The sequence below is a fragment of the Protopterus annectens genome, chromosome 2.part2 (genome assembly GCF_019279795.1).
Source record: "Protopterus annectens isolate FY-2018-M chromosome 2.part2, PAN1.0, whole genome shotgun sequence".
In the NCBI taxonomy this organism is placed as follows: Eukaryota; Metazoa; Chordata; order Ceratodontiformes; family Protopteridae; genus Protopterus; species Protopterus annectens.
The window spans coordinates 695,411,228-695,435,926 of NC_056730.1; the positions used below are offsets into that span (position 1 = coordinate 695,411,228).

At 41.8% G+C, this 24,699-nt stretch overlaps 1 non-coding gene across 1 annotated transcript; it reads left to right on the forward strand.

Moving 5' to 3' along the window:
• The first annotated feature begins 6,829 nt into the window (after positions 1–6,829).
• On the forward strand, positions 6,830–6,902 carry TRNAF-GAA. The gene has a single exon. It is a non-coding gene; the product is annotated as a tRNA-Phe (tRNA).
• The last annotated feature ends 17,797 nt before the right edge of the window (positions 6,903–24,699 follow it).

Genomic DNA, 24,699 nt, shown 5'->3' on the forward strand with positions numbered 1-24,699 from the left:
AAAGGCCTCATTCAAAATCTTGAATCATTCTTTCATTTTTCAGTTTATGACTTAATCCAATTCAAGGATGGAAAGGAGGTAGAACATATCCTGCTATTCAGCAAGCAGAAGAAACAATCTAAATTTGGACGGGATGCCAGTTTGTAGCAGGATGCTTACACACATATTCACAAACTTGCACAAAGCAGGTATACCTACAGGGAATAGCTCTTCACCGAGAGTTGCACTGCATAAGGCTGAAAGCACAATTCACCATTGCGTGACCCAAACAGTGCCATAACCCAAGGCTTGATAATTCAGTTGGTGACTGCAGTATGTGTGAATGTACAAGAAGGAATTAAACAAAAGAGGTACCCAGATGCTACTTTAAAAACAAAATAAAAAATCATACCGCAAGTGTAAACCAAGGACTTGTGGGTGATATGCGGTGCAGATGTTGCACCAGACAACTTCAAAATTAAGCAAGGCAGCATGCCTAATTAATCAAAAATCATGAAAACACAACCTTAGTAGTGAAATGTGAACACCACAGCCCACATACACAAGGAACAGTGGAAACACAGAAAAGCCCAAAAACCATTGTGAAAAAGACTGATACTGTGCAGTTCACAAAGCCAGGGGTAAAACCAGGTGTGAGAAGCAGGGTGTCTAACATAGTTGTCACATAGCCAGATGAAGCATCACAGCAAGTTCAGTCTCAGGAATAAAGGGAGTACAATATATAACAATGACAATTTAATCTTCAAGTTTTAGGCCACTGGGTAGACCTTGCTGATAATTTCCTAAGCATCCTTATCTAACACAACATCCTGAAGCTCCCCATGAAACTCCCTCCATTTAAACCACAATGAACAGTTGAAAAATACAGATAATATACTCCAGCAGTGCATCCAGATGATTTTATTCCTGATAGATAACATGCTATACTAGAGGCAAAACTAGTGGCCTCCCCCTGCCCAATGACCATAGCTCAAGATGGCCAACACCATCCGGTCACAGATTAAACAAAAGGAGGTGTGGGGGTACAATGAAGACAGTCTATTGACTCTGCCAAGTTCACATTGGCTTTGGACACAGGTCTCTGTAAATGATTGAAGGATGAGTAGAGACCCATCTAATTCCATCAGTCCCCCTACAGCCCTATAGTACTTCCTCCACAGACAAAAAGGCAAAGCCCAACAACTGCTTGGCATAGCTGGCAATCAGGATATATAGCTTATTTTAAACAGATTCCCAGGTGCAGAACTCTGCACCAGACGATATGGCCTAGACTGAAAAGGCAGCCACAGAACCTAGTCATTGGAAGGTATTCGGGTGTTTATATTCGCTGATGACCTCTCAAAGTCCAGGATCATGGATATCGGCAACAGCTTAAGTTCAGTAGTGATCTGATGCAGGCTGGCAAATAGCTGACCATATGCAGACTATGGTGCAAATTCAATAAAGCTTACATGGTAATTTTTGCCGTGTTCACATTGCAGTGCAATGCAAACATGAATACAGCAGATTTTAGATTCGGTAAAGTATGTGTAGTGGTGCGCAATCACGGGCATCAATGGAACGTTTCATTGGATGCAAATTTTGGCATAAGTAGCTGAATTTTATGCTAATGAAGCAAGCCAACATGGTGGAGCAATCCAACCTCTCTACACACAACTGTGTAGGCTCCATGTCCATGTTGGAAATGTATGTGAAACATTTCTGCATGCAGAAGCCTACATGGAAGCAAGGCCATGTAGAAATCTGGAAATATGGACAGAATGCCCATGAAAAAGTAAAAGCATGTATGTAATGGCCGAGGATGTCCAAAAGAATCAGTGGTGTGTGTCACATCACTATAAATATTTTAATTTTATGTTTAGGACAAATTTGCGCAATGTGCCGCTAAGTGCAAAATGTCTGAAAATGAATAATAAAAATGTAATTTAAAAGATGGGTACAGTAATAATCTGCAATGTGTCTAATTCCATGCTCCCATACTGTTTCCCAGCTTACACTACTACTGTCTATGTAGTTTCCAAGCTTTGCATGGTTATTATGTAAATGATGTACCAAAGCATCATTTGTTGAATCACAAAAAACAGGGATCATGTAGGGCTGTTCACTCCATGTAAGCTTGTAGGTAAACAGTGTTTATGCCTTCCATGGATGTTGTTGACACCAGGGGGATGTGTGTCAAGTAGGGGTCTTTTTCCCGTGTGTGCACAGTGCACCACTTAGTGCAAACGGCAATGTTAATGGAATCCTACTTGTGTGAGCAGACCCCAGACATGAGCTAGACATCCAAAAATAGAAACCGGATGAATTCAATCAACAGTGGTGAGAATCGCTGAGCATCACGCAAACCCAGTAAGTGAGGCTGCACTCTAGTAATTTCCTCTAGTTAGAGACCTTTGGTTGAATACTCCTGTAGCAACAATTGTTAGATTTATTTATTTATTTATTTCAGTTTGATTACCGGGGTCCACCACTGGCCAGAGAAGACCCATTTTCAGTGGAGGCCCGGGAGAAAAGCTCCAAGTACAAAAGGAATATATAATGCAGAAGAAGAGAATAAAATGTCCACCACACAAGAATACATAGTAAGATCACTGCAAATGCAAATTTACAATAGAATGTACACAAAGCAAAAAATACAGAGAAGAACACAGAAAATGCTAAAAAACAACAAAAATTTTTTTTTTTTTTTTTTGTGTTGGACTAGGGGGGGATAGTCTTGGGTTCAAGTACAGGGTATGTCAACTTTTAATCATACTGTGCTGACATAGTAAGTAATAGAAATTAAGTACTATTATCTGTACTTATTCTGTATGCGTCATGACAACAGGGCTAATATTATAAAATGTTTAAGATACGTTGCTGTCATTATGCAGAGCGCAATACTGTGTACTGCAGCAGGAGTCTTAAATCATGGTAATTACATCCTAAGCAGGTGAATATCATTTAAAATAGCCAATATCAGATGGTGATCCTAATCAAGAAATGTATAAATTATGCATACAGCCTACATTCTGATTTTCTCTCGACACTTCAACAACAGTGGAGTACAGACATGGAAATTTTAACTGACATAATGCTAGGGGCTACTGCAACTATTCTACATCTGTATGTGCTAGAGGCTGAAGTTAATGCTGCTGATGCTGCTGACAATAGGTCTAGGCCAAGAAGGAGAAGAGTGTGCAGGCCCAGGGTAACCTTCCTGGAGCTACATGAGTTGTAGATTGTAGTGCGCTACAGGGTGGACAGGGACACATTACAAGAAATCTGTGATCTATGCTGCCCTCAACTAACAGCCAGAGCCAACCGAAGGGAGCCCATCCCAGTGGAAACTAAGGTATGTGTAGCCCTTCGAATATTAGCTACAGGTACTTTTCAAAGACCAACTGGGGAAATGAAGGGGGTGTCACAGGCATCAGCATTCAGGACACTCCACCAGTTTTTGGATGCTATGCTCATACATGCCAGTGAACACATGTATTTTCTCTTTACTGCTGAGGAGAAGACCAGCAATATTCAACACTTCTATCGTGCAGCACACTACCCTGAAGTACTGGGTGCCACAGACTGCACTCATGCACACATCAAGGAACCACCTGGTAAGCAGGGTAGAATCTACATTAACCACAAGGGACACCACTCCATCAAATGCCAAGTTGTGTGCAATGCCTAGGAGATTATCTTGAATGTGTGTGCTGGCAACCCTATCAGTTATCATGACTCCCATATCTGGCACATATCACAGCTCTACCAGATGTTTGCTACGGGGACACACCACAGGGCCACTTACTGGGGGATGTTGGCTATGCCCTGGAACCGTGGATGATGACACCCATCAGAAATGCACAAACAGCCATGGAAGAATGCCATAATGAGGCAGACGCACAAACTAGGATCATCATAGAGCATGTGTTTGGGCTTCTGAAGTCATAGTTCTGGTGCCTACATATATCCTGTGGGACCTTGCAGTATACTCCATGCACATGTACACAAATATTCACAGTTTGTGCTATATTGCACAATCTGATCCTGCAGAAACAGCTGCGGAAAAAACAGCAAGGGGAACGGACACCCCCCCAAAATGCTTAGGTCACCACAGACACAGGAGGACTTGGAGGAGGAACCTCCAGCTGTTGTCCCTGTAGGTTGGTGTAGGCATGGTCAGTATGGCCTTGCTTTGGCTAATACCTTCCTACTACCCACATACATATATTAAAGTTGATGCCAGGCAACTCACACAACCATTATCTATACATGTATTGGCTGTGTACTGCTTGGATTAGACAGAGTCAGCCCTGAACTAATGCTGTATCAACTGCCGCATTTGCAAGGTAAGGCTTGAACCTAGACTGTATTATTGAACACTATTATGACATATCCTTGCATATGTCTTACCTTGTTACAGTATGCAGATACATAGTGCTGCTTTTGTAGATAACTTAACATGTGAGTACACACACTTATATTATTACTAGGTTACCATATGTACGTTTTATGCATCAGGCATGATACACTCACACAAACCAACCACAGCTGAATACTGTTACATCATGTAAGAGTGAAGTTAGGAAGTGACTCAAGTACATTGTAGTTTCTGACTTCAGGCTAGTTAGTATCCTAACAGTAAATGTGCCCCCACACACACACACACACACACACACAAAGAGGACTGTAAGACAGAGAGATGTGGAGTCACAATCATAATTATGACACGTGTTGTGTCTACTAACTGGTCTGTGTCCAAATATACACCATAGGAGTACTTGTACAATATACAGTGCATGGTTTTCTAGCAGTGTACAATTTTTGAAGGTGGTTGTGTGTGGAATGACTCCAGTTTTGGAAAGCAACGTCTGTGGCTCAAAGGATTAAGGCAGCCATTCTGCTTAATGAAGCTTTACTGGTGTTTAGGGGTCAAATCCAGAAGTAAGTTGAAATTTTATAGGTGTTTTTTTGCAATAGTCAGTGTTTTTTACAGACTGTGACTCTGTATTCCATAATGTTTTAATCTTCATATTTTTAGTACAAACATCTGAAATAGTGCCTAGATATTTTGCATGATGTGCAAAACTGCAAAAAAGGAAATAAGCAGATAAGAGTTTTGTCAGACTGTCAATAGTAGACACTGGATACATTCAGTTATTGCCCATAGAAATTGTGAAATCACAGCCTGGAGTAGTGACAGGAGTGGGCAGCAGTAGGATGTATACATTACATAATATAAAGGCTGGATGTTAGCAATGCACCTTGTGAATGCGCACTGCCTACCTATGTGCAAAATGTTAAAAGAGGGAAATGCGCATCCGCGGACACAGAGCAATAATCATTGCATTTTCCCTATGCCAAAATATCATAGTTCTCAACTGTCCAGATGTATGAAGAATGTCTGGATTTTTACATAATATTTGTAGGCTGTTCCCCATAAAATGTTGGTTTCTACAAAAGTATTTTTAAATCATTGAGAATGAAGTCGGAAAATAATGACATACATTTCATTTGTGGATGTCATACCCTTCAGAAAATTCACACTAATGCAACACCTGTTATTCCATCAACATTCTAGGTTTGTAAGGGCAATATTTAAACATTGATCCTGTTTTTTCTGCTTTGCACCTACATGAATTATAGCTTTGTGCAGTTTTCTTGCTCTAAGAAGTTGAGGGGTATGCTATTACATCATATATATGTGTGTGTGTTCTTCCTATTCTATATTTCCCAGTGCTTTGTGTGACCTAAGACTATATGTGGAAACACTGCAAACTGATGGCACAGTATAACTGTTTGTCAAGAAACTTAATAACCATCCATGTGTTTCCTCACAACTAACATCAACAACAATCAGTACAACCATGAGATCTCCTTAATTCTGCAACACATACATCTAAGACAAAACAAAGGTGTAATATATAATGTGTACTCCCTCATGTACAAGGCCATATAGTTGTGCTCACAGGCTTCCATTGCCAAAGTCAAACATCCAAATATGCTCAATAAGGGACTCGTGTTGTTCCCCAGCTATGGCTTCTAAACAGTACACTACTGTTAGTGTACTAGCTTCAGATGACACTAAATAGCGATGTGGCTATGCAAGGCTCCCAAGATGGTATTCCCTACATCCCATGACAATGTCATCTACTATAAGTTGATATGCAGTCTTGTTTAAATCAGACTTGTGTAGGTGTGCTTGCATTAAAAACTGTGTTCTCAAGGAACCACCTGGTAAGGTAGGGGTTCAGTTCTCACTGCAGTACTGTGTGTGTGTGTGTGTGTGTGTGTGTGTGTGTGTGTGTGTGTGTGTGTGTGTGTGTGTGTGTGTGTGTGTCTATAAAGAAGAGTGGGACTGTGCAGCCAACACTACCTTGTCAAATGGCATGTTTTTTGAAGTAGTTTTGTGCTTGCAAACCCATCCATTTGTAGCAAACCTGCAGCATCTTGTCTCCCACAGGGCCTGCTGATGTCATCTACTATAAGATCACCTGCAGTCCTGTTAAAGTCAGGCTTGGGCTGTGGCATGTGCATTAAGTATTGTGTTCTGTAGTCTGTAATCCTAGATCGGTAGGGGGTCTAATCTCATTGCAGATGTGTGTGTGTGTGTGTGTGTGTGTGTGTGTGTGTGTGTGTGTGTGTGTGTGTCACCCTGAAGAAGAGTGGGTGTGTACTCAAAACTTCCTTGGAAAATGGCATGGTTTTGCATTGCTTTTGTGCTTGCAAACTCATCCATTTGTAGCTGCCCTGCAACCTCTTATCCTCCAAACAGCCTGCTGATGTCATGTATTATAAGATCAGCTGCAGTCCTGTTAAAGTCAGACTTGTGGCATGGAGTATGCATTAAGCCAAAATAGCTCAGTTGGAAGAGCGTTAGACTGAAGATCTAAAGGTCCCTGGTTCAATCCTGGGTTTTGGCAGCGGACACTTTTTTTTCTATGAACCTATAAACCTTGTCACCACAATAAACAGGACATGCTGGAGGGATAGATACCTATTCCAGAGACTTCCTATACTCTGGAACAAGCTACCCATCTATGTCAAGCAAAGTTCCTCATTAGCACTCTTCAAGAAAAATCTTGATGAGTGGATGGGAAATAGGAAATACACCCCGGGATCACTTCTGTGGCTCTGCTCGACAGGGGCAAAGGAAAGTAACTTTCTTGGGTGGCGTAAGCCAAGGAACCTTGTTGGATAGACTTACTTAGGCCCTTGGGCTGATAGCCTAGTACCAACCTATGAACCTAAGTACTGTGTCCTCTAGTCTGTACACACAATACAGCTTCTATGGGACCTGACAATATCCCTGGCTGTGTTCTACATGAACTACAAAGTGAACTGGCACCTCACCTGCATGCCCTGTTCAATCACAGCCTCACCACAGGCTTTGTCCCTACCGAATGGCGCAATGCTACAGTCATCCCTCTCCACAAAGGAGGAGCAACTACAGACCCTGGGAGCCATTGCCCCATTAGCCTGATGAGTCTGATATGCAAAGCTATGGAACATATCATCATGGACCTAATAAACAAGGATATAGGGAATCTCCAAACTCTGGATCCCACACAGTTTGAGTTTGTGAAGGGTAGATCATGCCTGCTCAACCTGGTTGACTTCTTTGAGTCAGTCACCAGAGCTGTGGATGAAGGCAAGGTGGTTCATACAGCCTACCCTGATATGGCCAAGTCCTTTGTTAACATTCCCCACTCAGGAATCATAGAAAAAACTCACTAAGCTAGGCATCAACCCTTATATCACTAGGTAGCTTGCAAACTGGCACACAGATAGAACCCACAGTGTGAAAGTAGCTGACTCCAAGCTAGACTGCTGACCAGTCACGAGTGGAGTCCCACAGGGTTTGGCCCTAGGTCCTCTCCTGTTTGGTATCCACTTCTCCGAAGTCCAGGCCAACACGAAGGGACTGTGGCTGACAAAATTTCCAAATGATTGCAAGTTGGGAGCTATTATTAACTCCCCAAGTGAAGTTGATATCCTACAAAAAGGCCTCACTGAGACCAATGACTAGTGTTAGAATCATGGCCTTAAGCTCAATGCCAAAGAATGTGTCATCACCCCCTTTGGGAAAAACCTGGTTCCCATGGACTACCACATCAATGATAGTCCACTGAACACAGAAGGCATTATAAGAGATCTGTGAACACAGGTTGACAGCAACCTCTCTTTTGACTAACACATTGCCACTGTGGTTAGAAAGTCCTTCTTTGTGGCACATCTCATTATTAAGGGTTTTGCATCCAGGAAGAAAGAGGTCATTGTTTCCCTCTACTCTTCCTTCATTAGGCCAATCATCAAGTACAATGCCCCATTTGGCATGTACCTCACTAGACACCTGCAACAACTGGAAAAGCTGCAAAAGTACCTCAGAAAGAGGATCCTAGGCCTTACACACTTGTCCTATATGGACAGACTCAAAAAACTACAACTATTCTCTGTCTCATATCGCCTACTTAGAGGCAATCTCTGCGTGACTTGCAAAGCCATGTCTGACCCAGCTCTGTTAGAAATGCTACATCTAAAGAAATCCCAATCCCACCACACCACATGCTCCAGAGACCTCAACCTCATTACCACAATCAACTGAACATGCTGAAGGGACAGGTTCATAACCCAGAGAATGCCCATGCTATGGAACAGACTTCCCATACATGTCAAGCAGAGCACCTCACTGGCCCTCTTCAAGAGAAATCTTGAGTGGATGGGAAATATAAAATTCACCCTGGGGATCACACCAGAGGTTCTACTCGACAGAGACACTGAGAAGTACGGTCGGATGGCAAGATGCCAGGGTAATCGTATAGGCTAGGCTTGTAAAGGCTCTAGGGCCATTAACCTAGTACACACCCATGAACCTATAGGTAGATGTTCTAATCTCACTGTATTCAACTTGGTATATGTGTGTGAGTTATTGGTGGATGTTATACTGAGCATTTTACAGCAGCCTATTTAACACTGTCCTCATGTCTTCAGCAAACACTGCTAATGTCAACTACATCGGATAATTAGATATGTATTCCTTGCAACAGGCCATGGGCACACACTGGCCTGTCAGACAGGTTGATGTAATCTCATGCAATATATGACTGACAACAGTGACATTCCTTACATTGTATGTAAAAACATCATGACATCTCTTTGCAATGCTGATGGACAGGTTGACACAGGAGATCACACAGAAGTCATGGACTATGATTTTTGTGGAAGATATTGTGAACTGTATTGACAGTAGAGAACATGTTTAGGAGACATTGGAGAGGTGGAGTTATGCTATACAGAGAAGAGTAATGAACTGCATAAGGACTAAGACAGAATATATGTGTGTGAATGACACGGAGGCTAGAGGAATGGTGAGACTGCAGAAAGTAAAGTTTGCAAAGGTGTATGATGTTAAATACTTGGGAGCAAAATTTCAGAGTAATGGTGGGTGTGGAAAGGAGGTGAAAAAGACAGTGTGTGCATGGTGGAGTGGTTGTAGATGAGTGTCAGGAGTGATTTGTGACAGACGTGTTCCACTAACACTGAAAGGTAAGGTCTACAAGACTGTAGTGAGAAAAGCTATGTTATATAGTTTGGAGACTATGGCACTGACACAATTACAGGAGTCATAACAGGATCTGGCTGAGTTTCAGATGTTAGGATTTGCATTGGGTGTGCTGAGGATGGACAGGCTTAGTAATCAACATATTAGAGTGTCAGCTCAGGTCATATGGTTTGGAGACAAGTACAGAAAGGTGAGCTTGCGTTGCTTTGGACATGTGCTTAGGAGGGATTCTGGGTATACTTGGAGACGGATGCTAAGGATGGAGGTGGCAGGTAAGAGTAAAAGAGGAAGGCTTAAGATAAGATTCATGGATGTGGTGATCTGAGGACATGCAGGTGATCGGTGTGACAGAACAAGATGCAGAGAAAAGGAGGAAATGGAAGCATATGATGTGCTGTGTTAACCCATGATGTTAGTAGCCAAAAGAATAAGAAGATTAGGATGACATCTGTTTTTGGAGAAATCCTACCAGTACACTTGTGGCAGGAGTGTACAGTAGGAGTCTCTAGTTGAAGGTTAGAGTTTCTGGACCCAGTGTGACCTTTAACAGTGTTTCCTTGTACTACATGCTCTGTTCTGGTCTATGGGCAGAGGCTTTGACATGTTGCCCTCATACATACAGAAATGCCAATACACTTATTTCCCAATAGAAACAGCTGTTGCTACATAGCAGAGCAGATGCTTAACAGCTCTAACTAGCTGTCATTCCTTCTGTTACATAACAAGCAGCAATTAAAGCACTTACCAATCAGTTATGAAATAACAGATCCACCTTACGAAAATAACAATCAGATCACATATAGTCTTCCTTTTAGCATTCTCTACGCAGATACAGTTCAAACCTCCCATCCTCAGCTATCAGTTTCCCTCTGTTTCCCCTGCAAGCCTAGTTGACATGATTTTTATACTCAGTGCATATAATGCCTCACCTGGATAATTTATAGAAGGACAAACTCACTTGCACAAACATAGCTGGATTTTGCAAACTGAAATGCCATGAAAAAAATAGTGCACCATCCCACAAGGGTCTATAATATGTCAGACCTGTTCCTCAACAATATGAGTGAACAATGTAATGGCACAAGTGTAGTGCCTACACTGTTAATCCAACCATTAAACTGTATGTGTAGAATTTGGAATAACTAATGAACATCCTAAAGGAGCACTCAGGTTCAGAAACATCATCCAAGGTAACTACACCCTCCTAAGGGATGGTATAACCAACTTCCAAGCTCAGGTTTCCACAAAAGGACATTGGCAGCTGTAGTAAGGTACACCCTGATGCCATGTCTACACATCTACACATATGTATTCACACAGCCATGCCCGATATGCTCAAAGACAGATCTGCCAGGAAATACAATCCATACTGGTGGTTGTCTGTCATTACTACATTTTACAGTAATTGAAAGAAGCTGTTGTTTACAAATACAACATGTACAAAACAGTTCTGGCAAGCCACTCACCTCAGTGCACCCAAACCAATGAGACACCTCGAAAAAGTCTCATACAGCAACTATGCTACTAATTTATGACACATATTCAGGGATAACCATAAGCCTGTCTTCATTTGCATCTGCAAACTGATTTTATATATATATATATATATATATATATATATATATATATATATATATCACGCAGATGTATTTTGAACTACTTCTGGGTGTTATTGCACACTGACCTCCTGTAAATTAAAAACCTGCTAGAAGACACAGGCGGCTGTAAAGTGCCCCCCCTCACAATACCAAGCTTACTACATGCATGCATCATCACCTACAAACTGCAGTATCTGCTAAGAGCAAGTTATCACTGCTCTCCCAAGACTAGGAGCACAGTCTCCATGGGACCAGATGGCATTCCGGGCTATGTACTTTATGTGCTGCAACAGTGAGCTACACCACTAGGCACCATATTTAACCACAGTTTGAGTACTGGTCTTGTCCACACTGAATGGAATACAGTGACCACTGCCCACCCACAAAGTGGAGGATAGGCCACATACAATTGGAATTATAGTCCCATAACTTTATCCAACCTTCGCTGTAAGGAAATGGAATCAATTTGCATGCATCTCAGACAAAAGGACATAGGTGACCTCCAAACAGTACATCTGTTCTAGTTAGGTGTTCTCAAGGGTAGCTTGGGCCTGCAAAACCTGTGGGAAATCAAGACTGTGAGCAGAGACATACACAAAGCTATGCAGTCATTCTATCTTGACTTGGCCAAGCCATTCAACACAATCCAACATTTGGTCAAAATGAGAAATTAACCAAGGTGAATATCATACCTTGTGTTATCAGGTGGGTTGCAAATAGGATCACAGACGAACAACATTCAGTCAAACTGAGAGACCTCATCTCAAGCAGCAGACCTGTCCCCTGTGTGGTAACAGATGTGTCAGTGCTGTCTCCCCTCTTGTTTGCCATATACTTATCAAAAGTCCAAATAAAAACAGAGGATGTGTGGCAAAACATCTTTGTGCCACTAATGACTGCTGACAAAGCTATGTGTGTTATAACAACTGTACAAACATGCATCACCATAACCTGCGTTAATAAATGTTCCTGCTTATTAAAAAGTAACCCAGAATATAGTATTCCCACTTTCTGCATCAATATACCTTGGAACACATGTTGACTATAAACTGTGTGTACATTCTATGTCTTATATTCGATTACCAAAGGCATTACATCAAGAACAATTAATGATATCAATTTGTTGTACTCATCCATCATCAGCCGTATTAATGACTATAATCCTCCCTTTGATATGTATTGTCTCAGACACTTGCAGCATGTTGACAGACCTCAGACATCTCTGAGTAATAAAACATCAGAGGGTCTCCAAATAGTATATATATATATATATATATATATATATATATATATATATATATATATATATATAGCTTTGAGGCAGAATATGTATGCATTACATGGCTGTCCTTGGCTCAAATGGGCTGAATATGCTGCACATAATAGGCTGAATATGCTGCACATCCTTAAGTCATATGAGACCACAGTCATCTGTACCAGGGACCTCAATGTACAGTATGACATACAAAGGACATGCTGCAGAGACACATACATGTCTCAAAGGTTTTCAGTCCTCCACATTAGGCTTTAAATCCATGTCAAGCAGAGGACATCCATTAATCTGTTTAAGCACAGGCTGGCTGACTTGATGTGAAAATGTTATTTGCCATGGATCACTGCTGATTCTATCCTGAACATGGGTGGTCCCTTCTGTAAGAACCATGTCCATGCATTTTATCTGCCACTGCATATTATACTGTGATATATCGGCTATTCTTCTGAACACCATCAGGCCAATACCCTTGTTGTTAGCCTATGAACCTCAGAACCTATGATGATGTGCATGAAAAAACAAAAAACATCATATTGTATTACTGCTCTGATGAAATTTGTCTGCAGTGCTTACATACAATCCAGAGCTCAGAATCTGATGGACTGACTTTGAATGTACACACATAAGTTAGCACTAAACAATCCTTAAACAGAAGGTTAGATATATTAATGAGACACATTTCATTGACAGACGTCACAAGCCTTACAAAAGCATCCACTAGAAAGTAGAAGACTTATTATGCTAGCAACTGTTTAACTGAAAAACTGCAATACAACTGACAAGTACAATTTTCAGGACAAAAGCACAAATGGAACTATTAAATACATATTAATGTAAATAGTCACTTAGTGCACCAGACACATTGCTTTAGTAATCCTGAAGCCAAATGATAGACAACAGGGATGTGGCACAGTCTTCACTTGCACAGAGTGGTTTATGGGGGTGCAGGAGGCCTAGGCTGACACAAAAGCTTAGTGAGTGTGTGTGTGACTCAGTAAGGGCAGCGGCCAACAGGAACATGTAAATGTAATATGTGTGTGTGTCAGTAGGTGCCCTCAATGTGACATTGGTGTGTGTGTGTGTGCATGAACACAGCCAAGCTCAGTGCTAGCCCTACATGTCTGTATGTCAGACAGCTGTGAGCCATGCATGGTAGAGATAACAGTTTACCATCATCCCTGACCATGAGAACTGGCTCTGCCAGAAGTTGCACTGGCACCTCCACACCCAAGGTCAGATGGTGTTCTACTACCTGAGGGTGACTTATGTCTGCTGGATGTGCTCCCTTCACGGGAACTTCCAGGACCACAGCCTGCTATATCTCAGTGTGGACAGCACACTCTGATGGAGCAGTAGATGTACTGCCACTATGGAAGGTTGATCGGGCATAGCTCTCAGCAGATGTAGTTGCTGACCTATGCCTAGGAGGTTGACATTCCCCTCCCATCAGACATTCCATCACAATGTGCGCTCCACGACAGATACTCTGTGCTCCCTCATGGACACACCCCATTCATACGTGTCATTGAACCAATCCAGTGCATCAACAACATGGTGGAGCAGTCAAGGATGTCAGACTGTGCCGCATCTAGAACCCTGATCATTCTTCTGGAGTGATATTCTGAATGATCCTCTGCCTCCATTATGGCCCTAAACATATGCTATGTGACACATGAAGAGACACCTCCATCAGGTGGTAGAGGGACAGCTGGCCTCTGATGAGCACCCCTATCAATCCGTCTGTGTTTCACATTGCTAACAGTTTGGCTAAGGACAGTGTGAACAGGCACTGAAGCTGTGGTAGCCACACTTCCCCAGTCTATGTTCTTGCCCTCCAACTGTCCAATATCTGTGGCCTCAGCAGACTGGCTATGTGCAAACATACTGGCTGCGTCTGGGGATTCTGAGTGTGCATCCTGGATGCCAACTTCATTGTCAGATTCAGCCTCTGCAACTTCCAACTGTGCCTCACTTTGGCCACCATCATCATCAGACTCTGATGAGACAATGACATCAGGTGGCACAGGGGGGACAAAACTACTTCCATGTTCACCTGTGATAAAAAGAAAGACAGGACATTAATAATAAACCACACACTGGAGCCAGAATAAATTTAGCGCTTTCATCCTGTTTATTACAGAACTTCTTCAGAATCATTAATACCTGCACTACTATGCTGCAATATATGTTAAGCAGTTTACACTGCTATCACTATTACATACATTTAAACCTATCAACCACTTACAGCAATAAGTGAGAACAAAGCCATAAATAGTGGGTGTACAAAGGCTCAAGAACATGGACAAATGTGACATATGCTCCTGCAAATCTATACATCTGATGGAATAACAGGTTTTGCTTCTCCATCACAGATCTGAAAGGTATGCAGTTTGAATGCTATGTCTGTGTCATATTAATGTTGGCAATCATGAATGACTTCTCAGTAATCTGCCAGTCAATTACTATGATCTTAAAAATGGTCCAGAAAGATGAGTAACAAATCGTGACATTCAGCAACAGTCTGTGCAGTGGACAGGTCTGTAGACAGTACTGCAATACATACAGCAGGTCTGAGAGGACAGTATAGCAGATATGTGCGTGCATATATATATATATATATATATATATATATATATATATATATATATATATATATATATATATTTATATATATAGAGAGAGAGAGACACACACACACACACACACACACACACACACACACACACACACACACAGATATATATGGAAATACTTTATAATCTCGAAATACTGAAATATCGAATTTACATATCTCTAGACCATAAAGTCGATTAGACAGAAATTACGTACCCGGAAATGTCGAATCTGAAATGTCGAACCCGCAGTACGGATAGCGCACTAGGTAAGTGTTGGGTTTTTTGGGTTTTTTAGGTTTTTGGGGAGGGTTTGTTTGTTTTTGAGTGTGTTGGGGAGTTTTACGTGTGGGTTAGGGTAGGTAGGTAAGAATGTGAATGTGTTAGTGTGGGGGGTGGTGGTGTTTGTGTATATGTGATGTGTGTTTATGCAGGGGGGTGTGGAATGTGTGGTGCTGGGTTTTCTGTGATATAGAGTGTAGTGCGACCTCGGAGTTAGTATATATTAGTAGGGGGGTGTGGGGTGCTGTGGAGGGTGCCAGGGGGCTTGCCCCCCTGCATATAGTAAGGGTAGGTGTGTGTGTTTGTTTAGTTGTGTGCGTGTGTGTTGTGCTGCTATTTTTTAGACTGTCAGGAGGTATGGGTGTTTGTATGTGTTGTGTAATGTTTACTCTGTGTTTTCGTGGTTTTGTGTTTTGCGGTTTTTGAGTGTCGCAGTTTTGTGGGTTTCAGTGATATGGATTTTCATGGTCTCGAGATACTGAAATTCAATATTTCATTATTTCAAGATTATGAAGTGACTCCATAGATAGATAGATATAGATATACACAGTACAGACAAAAATTATTCCACTTATCAACTGCTGCAGCCCTTGCCCGGTGAATTCCTGATGATTTTGGGAAAAAGAAAAACAGGATGAAATATGGCTCTAGGTGATTCGGTCATGTTGACTAATGTCGCCAAATGGGTATGGGTAGTTACCAGTGATAAGTGGGTTGAGGACCCGGCCTACTCTGACCTATGCCAGGGACCCATGCTAATGGTGGGAGGGGTGTATAAGCCCCTATAGGCCAGTGTGTGTGCCCACCATAAAGCCTAGCAGCCCTGGATCAATAAGCTACTGGCCAGCCGGTGTCTAAGTTGCCCGGCCTGAGTTACCTGGGATAGCTCTGTTGAGAGAAAACTGGATGTTAAACCAATCAACCTGCCAAACAATGAACTAAGAAATGCTACACTTAATGTAGGTTCACTGACAGGAAGCAGCTTTGAAGTTGATGACCTGATGAAATAGAGGATGCTGGACATCCTATGTATCCAATAGACAAGATGGAAGGGCAATGCAGCAAAGCCACTTGTCTTGGGATCCAGTGTCTACTACTCAGAAGGGGGACAGGCTAGAAATGGTGTGGGAATTGTGGTGAGAGAGAAGCTTCAGAAGACAATGAGGGATATCATCAGAATTAGTGACAGACTCATGTCAGTCAGACTCCAGTCTAATGATAGGGCAGTATTCATTATTTCAGCCTATGCCCCACAACAGGGTTGTGATACTGAGGAAAAGAGTGCATTCAGACAGCAGTTGCATGACCTACTAGATAAAGCAGGACAACATGAGTTGGTGTTGATAATGGGAGACTTAAATGCACATATCGGGATGGAAAGAACAGGATACGAGGACTGCCTGGGTGGGGCAACAGGGATAAAGAAGGAGAGGCCATTCTAGACCTATGTCTGGTAAATGGCTTGATAGTAGCCAACACATGGTTCAGAAAGAGAGACAGTTACAAGATCACATACAAAGTGGCCAACATGCAAATCAGGTGGACTTCCTCCTAATAAGGAAAAGGCACTGGGGTAAAATCAATGATTGCAAAGTCATCCCCAGTGAAACAGTCAGCACACAGCATAAACCACTGGTTGCCACAATCAGCTGCAAGCAGTGGTCACAGAAGGCTCTAAGGTCAACAGAGACCAGGTTGAAGACATGGAAGTTGACTGGAGAGAAAATACATTTCAAGGAATTACTCAGGGCTCTAGCACCACAAGAAAAGTAGGAAATAGGTGGAGTTGAAGAAGAATGGCAGTGCCTCAAAACAGAATGTGTGTGGACTACAGAACAGATATGTGGCCGAGCCAGGTATGGAAATAAGGTACAGAAGGAAAGCTGGAGGTGGAATGCAGAAGTCCAGAAAGTCATCAAAAGAAAGAAGGAGTGCAGGAAAAAGTGGGAGACAGAAAAGACCGACCAGGCTAGAAAGGAATACTGGTTGGCTAACAAAGAACCTAAGAAAGGAGTTGTAATAGCAAATAATAGGGCATCAGAGGCATTCTACTAACTTTTGGAAAGTGACTCAGTAGGTGGCACAAAGAAACTATACTAGGTTACAAGACAAAGATAGAAAGGTAAAGAAGACAGTCAAACACCCTTCATAAGGGATGCCAGCAACAACCTGCTCTCCAGTCCACAGGACATCAAAGGCAGAAGGAAGGAGTACGTCCAGCAGCTTCTAAATGAAGAAAACCCACAGATACTGTACTGCCCCAGACACAGCCTACAGTGAGCAAAGAAGAAGAGCCCACCCTAGAAGAATTAAGAAGTAAGAACAGCACTAAGGAAAATTAAGTTAGGAAAAGCAGCAGGTTCAGATGAGGTAAGAGCAGCTATGATAAAGATACTGGATGGGATAGGGAAGAAATGGGCTCCTGAGGGGACTCATAGCAGTATGGAGAGAAAGGCATATCAGAGATGACTGGAGAATGAGCATACTCAAGCCAGTGTACAAGAATAAAGAGGACATCCACAACTGTGGGCAGTACAGAGGCATCAAACTCATCATATTGCATGAAAGTTCTGGAGATGGTGATTGATAAATGGATATGCAGAGTAGTAGAATGTAAGATGGGAAATGAGCAGTTCGGATTCAGATCAGGATGCAACACAACTGACCTGATGATTGCAGTGAGACAAATAGTTGAGAAGAAGCTACAGATGAAGAAAGAGTCCAACTGGGCATTCCTACACTTAGAGGAAAGCATATAACAGGGTCCCAAGAAAGCTGATCTGGGCAGTACTGTGGTGGTTTTAAGTCCCAGAAATACTGGTAGAATTAGTGCAGGCTATGTGCAAGAACCCAATGACTCAAGTACAAACAGTGTTTGGCCTCACAGAGGGGTTCCCAGTGGAAGAGGTTGTACACCAGGGTTCAGCTCTGAGCCCACTGCTGTTCATACTAGTGATGGACTACATTAGGAAACAGGTTGGAGGGGACAGATCAACAAAGTTACTGTATGCAGATGATGTGGCATTACAGGCAGACTCTGAGCAAGAACCAGTAAAGGACATGGGAATGGAATGGAAAACTGAAAGCACATGGGATGAAACTAAGCAGAGATAAGACAGTGGTAATAGCAACAAATTGAGGAAATCAGAAGAAGCTGAGAATTGAGACAGAAGGGAAGACAGTGCAACAGGTAAATAGCTTCAAGTATCTAGGAGGGGTGGTTGAGGAGAAGGGAAGTCTGAATGAAGAGGTCAAAGTTAGAATCTGAGGGGCTGCAGCCAACTGATATAGAGAGTCAGGTGTAGTCTATGACAGAAGAACTCCAAAGAAGTTGAAAAGTAAGGTATACAAGACAGTGATGCTACCAGTATTACTGTATGGTACAGAAACCTGGGCAGTAAAGGTAGAGAAGATGAAGAAACTAGAGGTGATAGAAATTAAGTGCCAGAGAAGGCGCATAGGATGCACTCTTTGGGACAGACAAAGAAATTAGGACATAAGAGCAGAAGCCAAAGTAGCTCCAATTGCAGAAAGGATCAAAGAGAACAGATTATGGTGGTTTGGACACGTTCAGAAAAGTAGAAGACAATCTGGTGAAGATGATTTGGGACAGACAGGAAGAATGTAAGAGGAAATGAGAATGTCCAGCAAAGAGGTGGATGGATTGTGTGAATGAAGATCTGTGACAGTCAGGCATGAATGTCAAAGAAGGCAGGAGTGTGGCGTTGAATCAAGAGAGATGGCGACAGTTAACACGATTCTCTGACCCCATGTAAAAAGTGGGAAAAGGGGGGCTGGTAATGATGATGATGATTACCTGGGAAAAGTGAAGAAACACATAATGGCAACAGCACCACACATTTAACAGTACAACAGAGGTTAATACTGTTATTCATGTATATGTATGGTCAAATAAATTTTATCAGGAATGTGGCTAACAACCTTAAAATAAATATAAAACTGCAGCTACCTGAAATACCCCCAATCAACACCATACAGCTGGACACAACTATATACAAATGGGAGAATGCAGCACTATTTTAATGATGAGGTAACAAAGCATACCTGGTAGCCTCACAGGTGATGTGGGAGTGGCACCCACATCCAGAATGTATTGGCTCAATTATTACTGGAAGCTGTCCTGTCTGAAGATGTGTGCCAATAATTCCTCTGTGGCAGTTAATAGATCTGCACACTGCTGCTATCTTACTCATCCCCAAAAAAGAAACCTGCTGCACATTAAAACTATATACACTGTTACAGAATGAATGCAACCGTATTCTACTGATGATTTAACAAAGCCTACCTGGAAGCTCCTCTTGAGTCCCGGGGTGGCACCCACATCGAGGACATACTGGCTGTTGAACTGCTGGGAGCTTTCCTGTGTGGCAATGTTTGCCAATAATTCTTAGGTGGTGCTGAGGGGTTCTTTTGCTGTAGGCCCACCACCTGTAACCTCACAATCATGTGCCACTTCAGCTGCATGCCTCCTGGCTGCATGGATCATGTCTGTAACTATGTGATGCACCTATTCATATGTGTGACTCTGTCTGCCCGCCCTGTTGATATGTTGGACAAGGTCATCCCAGAGTTCTGCATGTTCAGCCATTCTGGCCTGCTCTCTTGAAAGCAGGATTTCAAGGTGTTATCTGAGCACATCTATGATCAGCTTATTTTCAGCATCAGAGAATGGAGGCCTACGTATAGGAGGCATATATATTTTTCTGAAAGACAAAAATAATGATAATACATATAATGATCACATAAGTACAAATTGTTGTACAGATAATGCATTAAAGGAAGGCTCCCAATATTCAGCAGTGGGTAACTGTAAAGATTCAACACCGGGCAGTAAATAACAAGGGTGGTTACAAAACTAAAGGAGCAACAGTTGAAATATATTCTTAATTGTGCCCTAACAGATACTAAACAATGTCTCCCAACCAACATAACAGTCCACTGTAGTTTGATCAACAGCAGGACATCACCCCCCCCCCAAAAAAAAACACTAAATACCAGGGTCAGGTGCAATGCTGTCAAGCAAACAATGGAGAAATGTTAAAAGTACTATCAAAGGATCTTTACATGAGACGTGTATATAGCACACAACATTATACGTTATGCCTACCCTACTACACCCTCTGTACCTCTCACATTGCTGGTAAAGAAGGCAATGTTATGAGCATATTTGTAACAAATGCATACAGATTTACTTCACATTCATTATTATCTACATTCCAGCATATGCATTATTTAGGTTACAAGATGAATACATACCTGATGGAGTGCAATACTCCTCTGTCGAAATAGTGTGAATCAGACAAAATGTTTATCTGAGATACAGTCATGTAATCTCATCCACATCAGTTTACCCAGCTACTCATTTGCCTTTTTATAATGGAGTACATCAATAATTGACTGCATGTGTCCTACTCGGTGCTTCAGAGATGCTAATTACAGCACACACAGCTGAACTGCATGCTAATCAACCACTCCTGTGGAGCTAGTCAGCAAGATATAAAAGCATCCATGTTGTCTCCATTTTCTTTTATTTTTTTTTTGTGGATTGAGAACATACTGGAGGAGAGACACAAAGTAGGCACAAATAGATTGTTATTAGCCACTGCTTTTTGAATACACCTGACTGTAATACACTGCTGCTGCTATCAATAGCCATACACAGAGAAGGTGAAAAGTTTGCAGGGCATATAAACACTGGAGGAACTGAGTGACCTCTCTCAGCATTGACTCAGAGACAGACACGAGTGCAGGAAACCATCCCAGTGGGAAGTAAGGTATGTGTTTAAATGCAATTCCTACTCACTGAGACATTTCACAGACTAGCAGAGGGCATGCTTCGTGTGTCACAGGCATCACCTTTCACGATCTTCAAAACATCACTGCATAGTATACTACAACATGTCAAATGCATACATTAGTTCTGAGCATATTTTCAGATGACTGTCACAAATGTAATATGTATTACATTATCTTAAATTAACATGTGCCTTACATTGGAGTCATGTACACATGGGAACAAGAAATGGTGAACAGAATAGGGTGTAAATTAACCATGATGTGTACAACTCAAGCTGCAAAGTCATGTTTAACAGCATGTGTATCATCTGCCACGTGTGCTGGCAAACCTGCCAGTTAACATGACTCCCAAATGTGACCCATCTCCCAAATGCTCCAGATGTGTGCTATGGGGGATATCTCACTGGCTCACAAAGGGGTGAATGCCTTTGCTCCCCACCCACAAAATAAGAGTCAATGCTTGTTTATGCAAGCCAACATGGCTTTACATATTAGCCAACTCAATAACATATTCCCCCTTAATATCCTTCAACATTGTAAAGGCAATAATATAGCATTGTTTTAACAAATGCTCTGTACCACAGTACTGGTCAGGTGATTGCTGACTGAACAAGGAACACAGCATGTTAGGACAGTGTTGTATATTTGACAACAAGAATTATTAACAGCCTGTGTAAGGAGTAAGTGCAGTAATTTTCCAAGTTAAACATTTAATTAAATGTGCATCTAACATGTACCATTTCAATATAAATACATTCCCTGTTGAAGTCGCTTGTGTGCTGAATGAATGTTACTGCTTGCTACAGTGGTATATGTGAGAACAGTTTTAAGGCAACCATGCATTGCTCTGAATCTACATTGCATGTTGATCTAGACTGCACACGTATGTAGGCATATTCCCTGTGTACTAACAACTTGGACTGTATATATCATAAATTGAATTCCTTTTCTGCATATTATCACTTTTTTCACACATTTTGAGCCTTTATGAACCTTACAATGTATAGAAATGTAGCCACAGCTTATGTAACTTCTCCTGCGGTGCAAGCAGTTAGGTGTAACTTTTAATTTCATATGGTCCTGGGTTTGAATACAAGTTTTGCAGTCTTGTTTTTTTAATGTGTCCTTGTAATAGCTAGCAATGCAGCACATTCTAGACAGTTATATCTTCATTCTAGTTGTGGGAACAACTGTGAGTGTAGGACTGCCATAGCTAAGTTCCTGGGTTCTAATACCACAGAATCATGTCCTTTTTAATGGTGTCCCACTTCACATGATAAATTATAGCAATTGACCTAGTATTTCCTATATAATAATTATTGTCCTGATTGATGAGATAGTCATATTGCCAGCTGTGCAGTGTTTGTATTAATATCTGTATTATTTATTGTATTGTGCTTATTTATCTTTGTGCAAACACGTCTGTGTTTGCACAATGCTAAGCAGTGAGCACCATTTTCAAATGCTGCAGATTGCAAAGATCTGCATTCTCAGTATCTGTTATAACCATAATTTGCAGGAAAACACATTGTACATTGGTGTTTGTTTGCATTACAGATGGCTGGCATTCAGGGTGAAGTTTTGAGATTTTGTTCTCAAATGTGAGATGTGCAGCAGTCCAAAGTATCTGTTGGACACCTAGTGAATGATTATGGCCCCTGGCTGTTGCAGGAGCACTATCATGGATCTGATTACATTGGAATAGTTTGGCCTGGGATTTGTCCAGTGTAACTGGTATCCCCTGCACTGGCGAACACTAGAAATCACTACCAAGACCTCAGGATTAGTAAGAGGGATACCCTCAATCGTTGGATGCCTGAATATAGGACTGATGGCACTCCATAGATGTATAAGTATCACTTACAGGCACTGCTTAAATGATGACGCAGCTGCATCAGTTTCTGATTGCTGATCTTAATGTGTTAATTTTGTACCCACAGCTAATGCAGAGAGAACACTAAATGTGTGAGCCTATGAGGGAAGACTGAGAATGATGAGAGATGCAAACGGTATGTATGCTTCAAAACAGTACTGGTATTTTAGTATTAGAAAGAAATACAGCTTATTGTGCTAAACAAACACTTGTGTCACTTTGAGTATGCATTTGTCCATTTTAACACAATATTGTGCATGCATTAGTATGTTTAGTAAAACAACAGTCCAGTATTACAGAGTAGATAGGTGCTATCATTTAGAAAATTACACTTCTAAACTATACAGGACATGTTTCAGTTGGCATAAATATTGCAATGTAAATTATTACCTATGCACCATGGACACCAAGAGCATGCTGCAGACTGGCATCATTATAACAGTGAACCTGTATCTATAAAAGTGTAAAAGGAAAGAGTGCTGGCATTTTGCTGTATTCCAAATGGAAAGTACAGTATTATATTAGTCACTGCTTGTGAGTTCAAATACCACACTCCCCAAATTTAAAGGCAGCTCTTTACAATAATGTTTTAGCTTGTTATCAGTAAAACTGAGTAGTGTTACGTATTCATAATGATAGCAGTGGAAGTGCAGACCTCTATACCTGTGTCCCAGATGGCCTGCTGTCAAATGTAAACATTGTTCATATGTGTGTACTTGGCTAATGGCCTTGGAGCCTTTACAAGCCTAGCTGAAAAGAATTGCCCCAGGCACCGTGCCACCAGATGTTAGTTCACAGTGCCCCTATCCAGTAGGGCAACTGGAATGATCCCTGGAGTGAACTTTCTGTTACCCATCCATTCGTCAAGGTTTCTCTTGAAAAGGGCCAGCGAGGTGCTCTGCTTGACAAGAATGGGAAGCTTCTTCCAGAGTATGGGCAGTCTTTGGGAAATGAACCTGTCCCTCCAGCATATTCTGTTAATTGTGGCAATGAGGTTGTGATCTCTGGAGCGTGTGGTATGGGGGGATTGGGATTTCTTTAGGTGTAGCATTTCAAGTAGGGCTGGGTCGGACATAGCTTTGTAATTCAAGCAGAGATCACCTCTAAGTAGATGATAAGAGACTGAGAACAGCTGAAGTTTCTTGAGTCTGTCCATGTAGGACATGTGTTTAAGGCCTAGGATCTTTTTTTGTTAAGTACTTTTGTGGCCTCTCCAGCTGTTGTAGGTGTCTGGTCAGGTACATGCCAAAAGGGGTGTTATATTCAATGATTGGTCTAATGAGGGATGAGTAGAGAGGGATGATGACCTCTTTCTTCCTGGATGTGAAACCTTTGGTTATAAGATGTGCCACGTAGAAGGACTTTCTGACCAGAGTGGCAATGTAGTGGTTGAAGGTGAGGTGGCTGTTGACTTGGGTTCACAGATCTCTTATTGCCCCTTCAGTGTTCAGTGGGCTCCCATCAACATGGTAATTCATGTGAACTGAATTTTTTCCAAAGAGGATGATAACGCATTTTTTGGCATTAAGCTTCAGGCCATGGTTCTGACACCAGTCATTGGTCTTAGAGAGACTCTTTTGTTGGATGTCTGCATCACTTGGGAGTTGATAATGGCTCCTAGCTTGCAGTCATCAGCGAACTTGGTCAGCCAGAGTCCTTCTGTGTTGGCCTGGACTTATGAGAAGTAGATGCCAAACAGGAGA